The sequence below is a fragment of the Nicotiana attenuata genome, chromosome 7 (assembly GCF_001879085.1).
Source record: "Nicotiana attenuata strain UT chromosome 7, NIATTr2, whole genome shotgun sequence".
Classification (NCBI taxonomy): domain Eukaryota; kingdom Viridiplantae; phylum Streptophyta; class Magnoliopsida; order Solanales; family Solanaceae; genus Nicotiana; species Nicotiana attenuata.
Genome location: NC_031995.1, coordinates 58,471,629 through 58,484,343, shown reverse-complemented (window position 1 = coordinate 58,484,343; position 12,715 = coordinate 58,471,629).

The following is a 12,715-nucleotide window of genomic DNA, read 5'->3' as shown; positions in this document are numbered from 1 at the left end:
TTGAGTTTAATCTCACTGTGGCATTGTGGCATCATTTGAGTAAAAGTGTTATGAGTTGTTAAGTGTGTCTTGATATATGGCTTCGAGTCAAGTTGGGGAGGATTGCACGGTTATGTGCTATGTTGGTTCCGTTTCGAGGTATGTTGGCGGATCAGTCCTGGTTGCAGAAATTGAGCCGAGGATGGCACGAGTGAAGCAAAATTTTGACAAAGGTTATATGGTGCTTCGTAGATGTGAGAAAAATAATAGGATGTCTTGAGCTGTTATTGATAAAGAATGCTCAGTGTATAGAGAAGGAAGATAATTGTTTGTATTGGAATGAGATCATATCCTGCGGTGTCGGAGTGCTAATAAGGCACGAGTGGTTCTGTACGTTAAGGTAGGTAAATTGCAGTGCGAATAGGAAGTAAATGACTTTCGAGAATGGTTTTATTGTGTTCAAGATTCTACATGTAACAATCAAGTGTTTTAAGGTCGTGTATGTGGGGAGAGACTGTGTTTTCATCGGAAAGATCAAGACTTGAGGTATTTTATGTTGATTATAGGACTCTATGTATCAGTATCTGGAAAGTAAAAGCAACGAATTCAGATTCGCAGGAAGTTCTTCAAAGTAAAGTATTCTGGAATGTGGTATTTCTGGAAAACGTTTGAGAGGGTATTCAGCGGCCTATGGGTCTTAGACAGTGTGGTCTTATGTGCGAGTCTCGTGTGGTAAGCCTGGGTTGAGGCATTTTGGTGCTACAGCAAGAGGGAATACCAAGTTGATGATGAATCAGGAAGGAAAATTAGATAAATGGAATAGCTTGATAATAGATCGAATCGGTATGGTAAGGATATGATTAATTCTTTGTATGTGTTCGAGGTAATGAGCCCTTACGGGTATTGTGCGGCAGAGCTTTTGAGTTCGGACAGCTTGCTTAGCTTGGTTTGGATAGAAGGATTCAGTCCTGTCAGTTTAGCTTGTACAAATGGAATTTGGCAAAAGTGTTCCCGTTGAGTTTTACCGTGGTTCGGAGATGTATATATTTTCTTTGGGCATGCGAAGCATGGAATGAGAAATAATGTCTCCTCGAGATGGGATTGATGGAGAGTTCTTGACTAGTAGTATACGTAGAGGTTTGTGGTTAGGAAAGGAGATGGAGTTCTCATGTTATACTAGTGTGGTGCGGTATATGCGATATGTTGTGGAGGATTGGGGTTTGTGTGTGTAAGGTTCGGTTCAGTTCGGAATGGAAAGTCATTAAATTCTTAAGCAGCACGGGCAGTTGCAGGTGATTTAAAAATCGATCTTCAGATGATTAAGGAAAGTGGTACTGCTATTCTAGTGATTTGTCGGGGGTATATGTTCAGTAAAAGGGGAAGGTGATGTAAACTGATAATACTTCGGTGGGTATTGCGGCATTTTCTTGTTGGATCGACTGTTGATATTTGAGTTTGTTGATGGCACGGGGAAATTTTAGAATATCTCTCGTGGAATGAATGGGTACTTGATGTGTGATATGTATTCATACGGCAGAATTTGGGATCAGGTACAGTGATTCGTGTGCTATATGGAGTTGGAGACTGGGAGTTCTCAGGTACAGACTATGTGGTGGTTGTGGATCATGTGTATCGGCACCGTTTAGCGGCTATTGGGATTTGGAGACCCGCGTGGATCTTTCTTTGCTTGGTATATTAGATTGTGGATACGATATTGGGGTGTAGACTGGTTGTCTCGGTGTTGGGTTATTCTAGACTGTTGTGCTATGGGCTATGTCGGAAAATACCACAGGTTGCGTGGCGAGGTGCATCGGATTGTGTTCTAGCAAAGTGGTTTGTATCCCAAAGACCAGCGGACGACTGGGAAGGATAGTTGGGCCTTCGTGGCGGATGTCAATGCAGAGGTTCCTACCATTGATTCAGTTCCAGTATTGAGGGACCTTTCGGATGCGTTTCTTGTGGCCGGGCATGTCGCCAGGTGAGATTGTGGAGTTTGGTATTTATTTGGTGCCGGGCACCGTATCGTACGGCTCCGGCAGGAGTTATAGTAGTGGAAGGAGCAGCTTCAGGCTTCTTGGTATTGAGTTCGTTGGCAAGCCAATGTGGCTACGTATTTAGCATGAGTTAGCTTGGTTAGTCTTGAGTTGTATTGTTGAGGGACAGGTGGATTCGATCGTTATTGAACTTGTTAGTGATCTGGGGAGATCTATGAGTTCCTTTCTGTGCTGTGAGGTGTCATGATTTGTTGGATATGGGCACGTGCGGTGCGGTTCTATTGAGGATTCATAGTGAAGTTCGAGCGGGAAGAGTAATTGGGTGTTGCTCGATAAATGGAGTATGGGTTATGGCCTATCGGGTTGCGGGTCGTATGTTATTTGTTTCACCGTGGATGTAATGAATTGCCTTGGTTTTAAACAACCAAATTGTGCGTGGTTGTTGATTTTGAGCATAGTGACTTGAGGTGCTTCAGGTGTAACAGTGTTTGGATATGATCGCGCATTGTAGCGAGGCTACGTGGAGTTATGACCCTTCGGGGTAGATTCAGGTATTCTATATCTATTACGTGAGACGGGGTCTCAGCCTTGTGTTGTGATGGACTGATGAGCTTGAGGTACCACTCTTTCGTTTGAGTCAATTGTCATCATTTGAGTATGTTCAGACTGTTTCTCATTGGTGCGTGTATTATGCAAGTTGTGGCTTAGGCCTGTGTTGAGGTGTCATATCACCAGAGTGGTGTGTTGCGTTCGAGGTGATCATTGGAGTCATTAATGAATCCAAACAGATGTGATTTCAGCTTGTTAGAAGGATAAAAATCGAGGCCTGGTCCGGAAATCTGTTGTGGTATTACTCAAAAAGGAAGTGGCTTCACGTATGGTTGATCTGAGGAATGGTGGCGGTTTATCGCGTGTTTTAATTATCGTTGGCAGTATGTGAAAGTGTTGGAATAGGACTTTAGCTAATAAGAGGTTCCTATCGGTAATTGAGCATTGTGGGCAACTGCTGTGAATAGAGACTATCGTTTCGAGTGTTGGATTGTGTGGTATATTGTATGATTTCACCTGGGGTTGCAGGTGTGGGTTATTACAGCTGGTTCGGGTTTATTCTGGGTATGATTTCGGAAAGTGCAATGTGGTTCTACGGTTTATGGTCTAGATGGACTGTGAAATTTCAGCTGTGTTGTATTATCAGACCTATGTGAGATAGGGTGACGTGGGATCACCCCGGGTATATGCTTGGTAAGGTCATTCAGATATTGATTGGCTTCTAGTACAACTCTGGGTACGCTCGAGGACGAGCGATTGTTTAAGTTGGGGAGGATGTGACGACCCGACCCGTCGTCTCATGTGTTACTGCTCCGTTTTCCTCGTTTATTGCTTCTTCATATTTCATTACCGGTATGTGGTGTGTGAGAGTTGATTTGGATTGGTTTTGATAAGAAATGAGGCACTTAGTCTCTTTAAGGAAGGTTTGGGTTGGAAAAGTCAACCGAACGTTGACTTATTAGTTAGAAGGCTTGGATGTGAATTCCGGTGATTCGGTTAGCTTATGGAGGTGATTTGTGACTTAGGAGTGCGATCGGAAGTGATTTTGGAGGTCCGGAGTAGAATTAGGCTTGAATTGGCAAAGTTGGCATTTTGGCGAATTCCGGTGGATAGGTGAGATTTTGATCCGAGGGTCGGAATTTCAGTATTTCCGTTAGGTGATTTTGGATATGTGTGAAAAATTTCAGGTCATTCGGAGGTGTTTTGGTCGGGTTTTTGATTGAATGCGTAATTCGGAAGTTTTTAAGAAACTTAGGCTTGAATTCGATGTGATTTGATGGCTTTAGCGTTGTTTGATGTGGTTTGATGATGGGAACAAGTTTGAATAAGGTAATAGATCATGTATGTGCTTTTGGTTGAGGTCTCGGGGGCCTCGGGGTGAATTCGGGTGGTTAAACGGAGAATTCGGAGTTTGTTGCAGGTTTGAAGTTTGCTGGTTCTGTCATTTCCGCATCTTCGGAAAAGGGACCGCATAAGCGGTTCCGCAGATGCGGCGTATTGGTCGCAGAAGCGGTCCTTGAGGGACCAGGGTTTTCCGCAGAAGCGGACGTGGATCCGCAAATGCGGCGACCGCAGAAGCGGTTCTAGACCGCATAAGCGGTCCGGGGGAATTTAAGTGAGATCGCAGAAAAGATCGTTTGGTCGCATACGCGGTGACCACAGGTGCGGCATATTAACCGCAGAAGCGGAAAAACGGTCTGGATTTAAGTGAATAGTGGTTCACGAATTGGAAAAAGAAGAAAAATATTTTGGACTTCGGCTTAGGCGGTTTCTTTGGCGATTTTGAAGAGAATTCGAAGGGGCTTCATCAGGTATGAACTATTGGACTCGGATTATGTTTATATAGTGTAAAATCATGGATTGAACACTGAAATTTAAGGGATTAAATGCTAAAAATGGATGTTAGGGCTTGAAACTTAAGAGAGCTTAAATTGATGATTTGAGGGGTCAAATGGACTCCGATTCTTGTGAGTTTGATATGTATAGATTCGTGGCGAGATAAGGATTGTTTTGATGTAAAGTTTTCTGGATTTCGAGAAGTGGGCCCGGGGCTCGGGTTTTGCTAATTTCGCGATTTTCGATATTTTTCGAGTCTTTTCGATTGGGTTATGTTTCTTTGGCACATTGTAACGTATTCGTTGTGGTTTTTGCTAGATTCGACGCGCGAGGAGGTCGATTCGAGAGGAAAGGGCATTGCGAGCTAGTCTTCGGCCGGTAGAGGTGAGTAATAGATGTAGATGATGACCTGAGGGTTTGAAACCCCGGTGTATCACACTATGACGCTATATTGAGCGAGACACGCACTCCATGACGAGTGCGGGGGTCGATTGGGAGCGGGGATTGTGGCTTAGTCCGCCCCGAATGGTGTCCAAGCTGTGCTTTGGACTATAGATTGATTTGTAAACATCCTACTTGGATTGTTATGATATATTTGGGCTGTGTGCCGACTATCTGAAACCCTTGGGGATTATTATCACTGCTTCCATGATATTCAGCATGCTATATGATTTCAGTCCTGAGTTTTAAACACTGTTTCGAAATACTTAGTCACCTTCCAAAGGTTTTAAAGACTTAAACGATAATTTCCTAATAATTGGAACTGAGAATTAAAATCTGACTTTGCTGTATAACTCACATGCATATTCTGGACTGAGTGTGGATCGGGCTGCACNCGATGATATTGCGCTTGGGCTGTACGGAGCCCCTACGGAGTCTGAACCCCCACAGTGAGCGCGGGTACACAAATGGATCGGGCTGCGCGTCGCAGCGGTCATGTGCATTGCATTGCATTCATGCATTTATACCTATTTGTCTTACTTGTCCTGGTATTGTTGTTGTTCCACCGTTTTATGTGCTGAATCGCTGATTATAGCTTTATATTGTAATATTTAGGAATTTCTTACTTTCAGCCATTATATATGTTTATTACTCACTGAGTTGGTAGTACTCACTTTACTCCCTGCACCATGTGTGCAGATTCAGGTGCTCCGGAGACTTAGTGGAGCTGTTTGCTGTCTTCTTGGATTTTATCTTCAGGAGTTGTCGAGGTAGCTACCTGACGTCCGCAGGACCCGACTCCTCCCCTTTATTTCTTATTTTTTTTTCATATTCTAGACTTCTTTATCACTATGTATATATATTACTCTATTACATCTAGAGGCTCTAGACTCGTGACTCCAGATCTATTGGGGAATGTTTGGAATATTCGTTATTATTTTTCATACTATTTTTATTTAGATTCGGATTGGAACCTTGACATTTGCTATTTTAATCGTATTATTTGTTAACGGAATACGTATTTGGGTTGAGAGTATTTAATTGGTCGGGCTTGCCTAGCATCAGTGTTGGGCGCCATCACGACCGGGATTGGGGTCGTGACAATCCCTGTCCAAAAGCTCTCAACAATGCCCAAAAATGGTGGAAAATGGGTTGGGTTCGCGGATGGAATGTTTTAAAACATTCTGCCCAGGTCTGACCCCTCCTTCTTCGCGTTCGCGTACAGTATCTCGCGTTCACGAAGGCCAATTTCCAGGCCCTTCGCGTTCGAGTAGCAAGTCTCGCGTTCGCGTAGGCCAAATGCCCCCAGGCCCAATTTTCCTTCTACGCGTTCGCGGTTACTCTCTCGCGTTCGCGTAGCACCTTGACCCACTCCTTCGCGTTCGCGACTCTCCCTTCGCGTTCGTGAAGGCCAACATCACAGCCTCCCATTTTTCCTCTTCGCGTTCGCGAGACTCCCCTCGCGTTCGCGAAGAAGGAAACAAGATACCAGCAACCAGCAGTCAACAAGTCCCAAAAATGACCCGTTGGGCATCCGAAACACACCTGAGGCCCCCGGGACCTCAACCAAAAACACAGACATGATCCAATACCTTATTCAAACTTGCTCCAATCATCAAAACATCTCAAACAACACTAAAACCATCATTTCTCATCGAATTCAAGCCTAAGTTCTTCCAAAACTTCCGAAATACGCATTCGATCAAAAACCCAACCAAATCACCTCTGAATGACCTAAAATTTTACACACACATCCCAAATCACCCCACGAAGCTACTGCAACTCTCGGAATTCCATTCCGACCCTCGGATCAAATCTCACCTATCAATCGGAATTCGCCAAAATACTAACTTCGCCAATTCATGCCTAATTCTACACCGGACCTCCAAATGTACTTCCGATCACACTCCTAACTCACAAATCATCCCCCGATGCTAACCGAATCATCGGAATTCATATCCGAGCCCTCTAACACATAAGTCAACGTCACGGTTGACTTTTCCAAAATAAATCTTCCTTAAAGAGATTAAGTGTCTCATTTCCTTCTAGAACCACTCCAAATCAACTCGTTCACTCCCAACACTGATAATGAAGCATAAAGAAATAGAAAATAGGGTAAAACAGAGCGGTTCTCATGAGACGACGGGTCGGGTCGTCACAAGGTCGTCGTAGGAAATCTTTAGCTGAAGTTATAACAAATTTGGAGGAGTTTCTCTTAAAAATTTGAATTAAAATCGTGGTTGGAACAAGAACACATATGAAGATAGTGAAGTACACCAAGAACACTGATTTCCAGAACACCAATGTCTCATTTTTTTCAAAATATGTTCTTTCTTGGGTGTAAATGTTTTTCTTTTCTTTTTGAGATTGTTATTTATATTTTGTTTATTAAATAGATTTAACATAGTTTTTTGCTTTTTTTTTACTCAAAAATGATATATGTCCTTTTTTAATTTGTCATTTGCCACGTCAGCAACGAGTGCATTGTACCAACTTTGTAAGTTTGGCTAATTTTCAAAGAAGTACTTAATTGGAATGAGTTTTGGGTAGTATAAGTGCTCAATAGGAACACCCTCAAGTTTAGGTGTCTAAATGAAAAATCGTGCCAATTTTAAGTGTCTCCGTATGTATTCAGCCATAATTTAAAGATGCAAAGTAAAATATATAAATAAAAGGTAAAAATGGTTTTGTTATTTTTAATAAAGGAATGATAATAAAAATGCACAAATAACTTAAAATCATCCAAAAATTAGTATTTGTAGGAGAATTAGAAGCGATCAAAAATTTGGTATTCACACAAAATAGCAAGTGCGCGACATCGCGATTTGTTCAAATAAATTCCGTAATTGTTTAATATATTACAAGCAATATAGAAGCGATAATGTATGAAAGGTTTTAAACATGTAATAATTTAGATAACTAAGCCCAGTATTAACTGTTAAGCGACCGTGCTAAAACTACGGAACTCGGGAATGCCTCACACCTTCTCCTGGGTTAACGAAATTTCTTACCCGGTCTTCTATGTTTGCGGACCATAAATAGAATCAATTTTCTCGATTTGGGATTCTAAAATAAATCGGTGACTTGGACACCATAATAATTATTCGAAGTGGCGACACTGATTATATACATAATCTTATTTCGAATAATGTTACTTTAATTGGAAAAACTCTCTTATTTTCGAAAAAAGAAAGTGTGAAAGCTTTGGTGACTCTGCTGTGGATTGAACCCAGAATCTCTGGATAATGGTTCAGAATTCGAGCTTAGAATAACTATTATACTTTGCTTTTGTGTATTATCTGATTTTTTTACATGTTTGAGCCTAATGTGCTAAATGCCGCTTTTTACCGCTTTGATATTGTTTGAACTGTATATAAAACTGTTACGACACCCTTCTTCTCTCTGAGTCTTCTAAATCTTCTGGGAAGCATGCACTTCGCGTGGCTTATTTTCTTTTAGAGTAATAACCCTAATATTAGAACGAGGATCATACAAGTTTCAATGCAGTGAAGTTTCTGTATTCCCGGCATGCTGCACCCCTCGACTTGAGTTGTCTGCCGGGTAAACCAGGTCTAGAACAACACACCCCATGATTTAAAACTAGAATAACATAGCCTCATGCCGGATCCCTAGTAGGAAAGTTTATTTGCATCACGTGCATTTGACTATGGGGACTCAACACGGGAGTTGGGTCCATCTAGAATAGGTGTGCCCAATATAAAAGATCATCCTGATGCATTTTACGTGCTACTCGTACATATGTTTGTTTTGTCTTGCATGTTGATCGGCTTGTTGAATAGGGAAAGAAAACCAAGAGCGAGGTAGGAGAGAAAAATTTTCCGGTTCCTGAAAAAATCTAGGTATTTGAAAACCCCGAAACTCTGCCGCAATTTTGGAAAAAAAAGTCATTACAAAATAACCAATGTTTTCAAAAAGTCATGTTTTTCTGTTGTGTCAACACTTGCCGAACTATGAAGGTCTGATTCTCACTGGATGTGAGATAAGTAGACAAACCTCATCGATTCTATCCCATAATAAAAAAAAAATCCAAACATATTTTCTTTTACTTCTTCTTTAGTCTTTCTTTGAGGTCCCAATTTTTAAAAATCCAAAATTATTTTCTTTTAATTTTTTCTAAAAATTCAAAAATATTTTCAGTCTTCTTTAGAAACTTTTCTTTCGAAATTGAAAAAAAAAACTCAAGATTCAGAAATATCTTCTTTTTTCTTTAGAAGACTTTCTTTCATAAAATCAAAATAAAATTCCAAAAATTCAAAAGTATTTCCTTTCTTATTTAGAAGTTTTTCTTTCAAAAAAGAAAAGACAAAAACAAATCAAAATCCAAAAAAAATATTTTCTTTCTTCTTTAGAACTTTCTATCAAAAATTCCAAAAGAAAAATCAAAATCTAAAATATTTTTCTTGTTAGGATCTTTTGTGGTATGATTTCCATATATATATATGTGTGTGTGTCTGTGTGTGTGTGTGTATAAAATGAGGAATAAAATAGAAAAAGAGTTAGCTCATTTACTTCGTTCTTGGTATTCCTGAACTACATAATAATCTGATTCATGCGGCATCATGATACGTAGGCAATCCTTCGGATTCGATCATTGCCATTAAATAAATTGAGTGAAAAAAAAAGAGAAGAAAGAAAAAGAAAGAAAAGAGTGACAAAAGTAACAGAGAAAAACAAGGAGCGACCAAAAACAAAAAGAGAAAATAAATGGGTGGCCAAAGCAAAAAGAAAAGAAAAGAGAGCGGTAAAAGCAAAAGGAGAGCGTGAGTGAAAAGGAAAGAGGCATAGAATGAAAATGGGGCAATAAAGCAGGGATGAAACACGCAACCGTTGCAAATACATAGTAGAAACATTTAACTGTTTAGGTTCATTGCATCCCAACATGTGGTTTCCTATCTATTAAATGTCTCAAAACTAACAAGGTTGTTGCGTGTGCAATTTAGCAAGGTTCTATTCAGGTGGTTGGTTTTGTTGCTAATCTGGCTTCCCAGCCGTATTTCACAGTATCTAAAGGCAAGGTTCATATAGCCTACGAAATTTATCTACCACTTATTAACCCCAAGGATAGCCCGGCACCGGTTATTCCACAGCCAGAATCAGCAACTAGTGAAGAGAACAGAATGTTGCGTGTCCGTATGCTAGAGATGTGGGATGCATGGTCGAGTGCGATCCCTGGGTTTTCTGAGTTGATCTGGAGATCATGTAGGGCTGCCAACGTCTCTATGTCCAACCCGTTTATCCCATGCGGGTACCCTCCAATGTCGTTTAACGGTCCTGGAATACTTCTGTGGTTTGCCCCCAGACGTCGGCTTCAAAGGCACGACTAGCAATGTTCTCCGCAACACCAGTCTGCACCATAGCACAACCAACTATACAACGCCCGTATGTTGAGCCTCCAATGTTCACCTTTCAGGGTCCACAGTTTTAACTAGAAATAACATATGTGACCCTCTAGTCATATACTCAACCACCCCAATATGACTTCTTAGTGGAGCAAGAAATGGCTGTCAAGAATCCCGAGCAAGAGGAAATGGCTCGGAAGATGAAAAGCCTGGAAAACAGCTTGAAAAACATGCAAGACCTAAGTGGCCAAAAGAGTGTCTCATACTCCGACTTGTGCATGTTTCCCCATGTCCACTTGCTAGCTGGATTCAAGATGCCAAATTTGAAAGGTACGATGGGCACGGAGATCCGATCGTTCATCTAAAACGATAATGTAACCAGCTGAGTGGGGCTGGTGGAAAAGGAGCTGTTAATGACCTATTTTGGAGAAAGTCTCACCAAAATTACTTTCGAGTGGTACATGGATCAAGAAATTATCCATTGGCATGTGTGGGACGATTTGGCCCGAGATTTTGTCTGCCAGTTCCAGTATAATGTGTACACGCTCCCGACAGAAACTCTTTGTCCAATTTGAAAAAGAAAACTGCGGAAAGCTTCCATGAATATGCAGTCAAATGGCGCGACCAAGTCGCCAGGATAAAGCCTCTAATGGACAAAGCAGAAATGGTTGCGATTTCCTACAGGCCCAAGATGCGGATTACTTTCAAAACATGATGTCCGCAATGCGTAAGCCGTTCGCTGAGGCTATCAAAATTGGGGAGATGCTCTAAAATGGTTTAAAATGGGTCTAATATTGAGTCATGCTGCCTTTAAGGCTATATCACAAGCCGTTCAAAATGGTTCGGGGGGGGGGGCTTGATGAACAGAAACGGGAGAGAAGATGGAGCCATGATGGTTTCGAGCTCGAGGGGGGCCCGCAGGTCATTCAACCAATCGTATATGCTTCCTAAGGTCTCACAGGACTATTATCCCCATCAAGATGCTTCTTATGTCGTGGCACCGCCTCGCTATACGGTGATGAACGCACAACTTTACATGCGGCTACAACATTATACACAAAACTGAGCTCCACTTTCCAGAAATGCCCGTCCCTACCAAGCTCCATATAATCCCCAACAAAATATTCCCTAATTTAATCCTCGCCCAAGAGAGCCTCCCAAAAGGAATCAGTTCATCCCTATTGGTGAGTCATACTTAAGTTTGTTCCAAAAGCTAATAAGGCTAGGTCTGCAGCAGCTAGTGGCCCTAAACCGGCTGAACCCCGAGTCCCCTTGCACCGAGCGGATGCTAGATGTGAATATCACTCTGGAGCAGTGGGACATAATACAGAGGATTATTGGACCCTCAAAAGGGCAATAGAAGACTTGATTGAAGCTAAAAGAATCGTTCCTAAGGATGAAGAGGCGCCCAATGTGACCAACAATCCTTTGCCTAATTACAATAATGGGTCACTCATTGGAATGATCTGTGATGATGCGGAATTTGATATGGCGCTAAAAGTCATTGTAGCCATCGCCTCGGCTAAAGAAAAACCTGAAACGATCGCCAAACCATGAAAAGTTCCATGTCTGACGGGAATCTCGGTAGCCGGTCTTGTTGTCCTTTCTACGTTCAGATTATTTCAGTGTGTGATCCGGATGTTTTACTTTATTGTCTTACTTTCCTATGTAAACCCTTCTATCTTTAAAATTCAAAAGAATTTCGAATGAAATCGACATTTCATCATCCACGGATGTCTCTCTTCTTATTCTTTTCACTTTTTTATTCTCTTTTTTTCAGTTCTGTCAATGCAGATTTTAATAACATAACATGCTTGTGGACTTCATGCCCAGATCCTAAAATGATGTCACACTTTGAAATAATGAATCAAGAAGTAGAATGAGTCGGATATAAGGCTTGTAAGAAAATAAATAAAGTATTGGAACTGAAGTGCGCGTTTCGTGCGACTTGACTAACTCAAGTGCTCTTTTCACCCATGCATGGTTACGATACATAAATCCCAACTCAAGTGCGCGTTTCACGCGACTTGACCAAAACTTCAAACAATTAAAATAAACACGTTGTTAATCACGGGTACGTTTCACATGGCATGATTTACAATGTATATAAAGTAGCAAGTGTGCAACATCGCGACTTATTCAAATAAATTCCAAAATTGTTTAAAATAATTAAAAGCGGTATAGAAGTGATAGCATATAAAAGGTTTTAAACATGTAATAATTTAGATAACTAAGCCATGTATTAATTGTTAAGCGACCGTGCTAAAACCATAAAACTCGGGAGTGCCTCATACCTTCTCCCGGATTAACAGAATTCCTTACCCGCTCATATGTGTTCGCGGACCATAAATTAAGTCTTTAGGATATGTTCATGCCTTTGGTTGAGGTCCCGGGGGCCTCGGGATGAAATTCGGATGGTTGACAGAGAAAATTTTTGGAGTGAAGTTGCTGCAACAGCTGTTCTTCTGGTATTTTCGCATCTGCGGTTGGGGACCGCAGACGCAGAGCCGCAGAAGCGGCTAAGGAGCCACAGAAGCGAAAATTGGCCATCTCTCC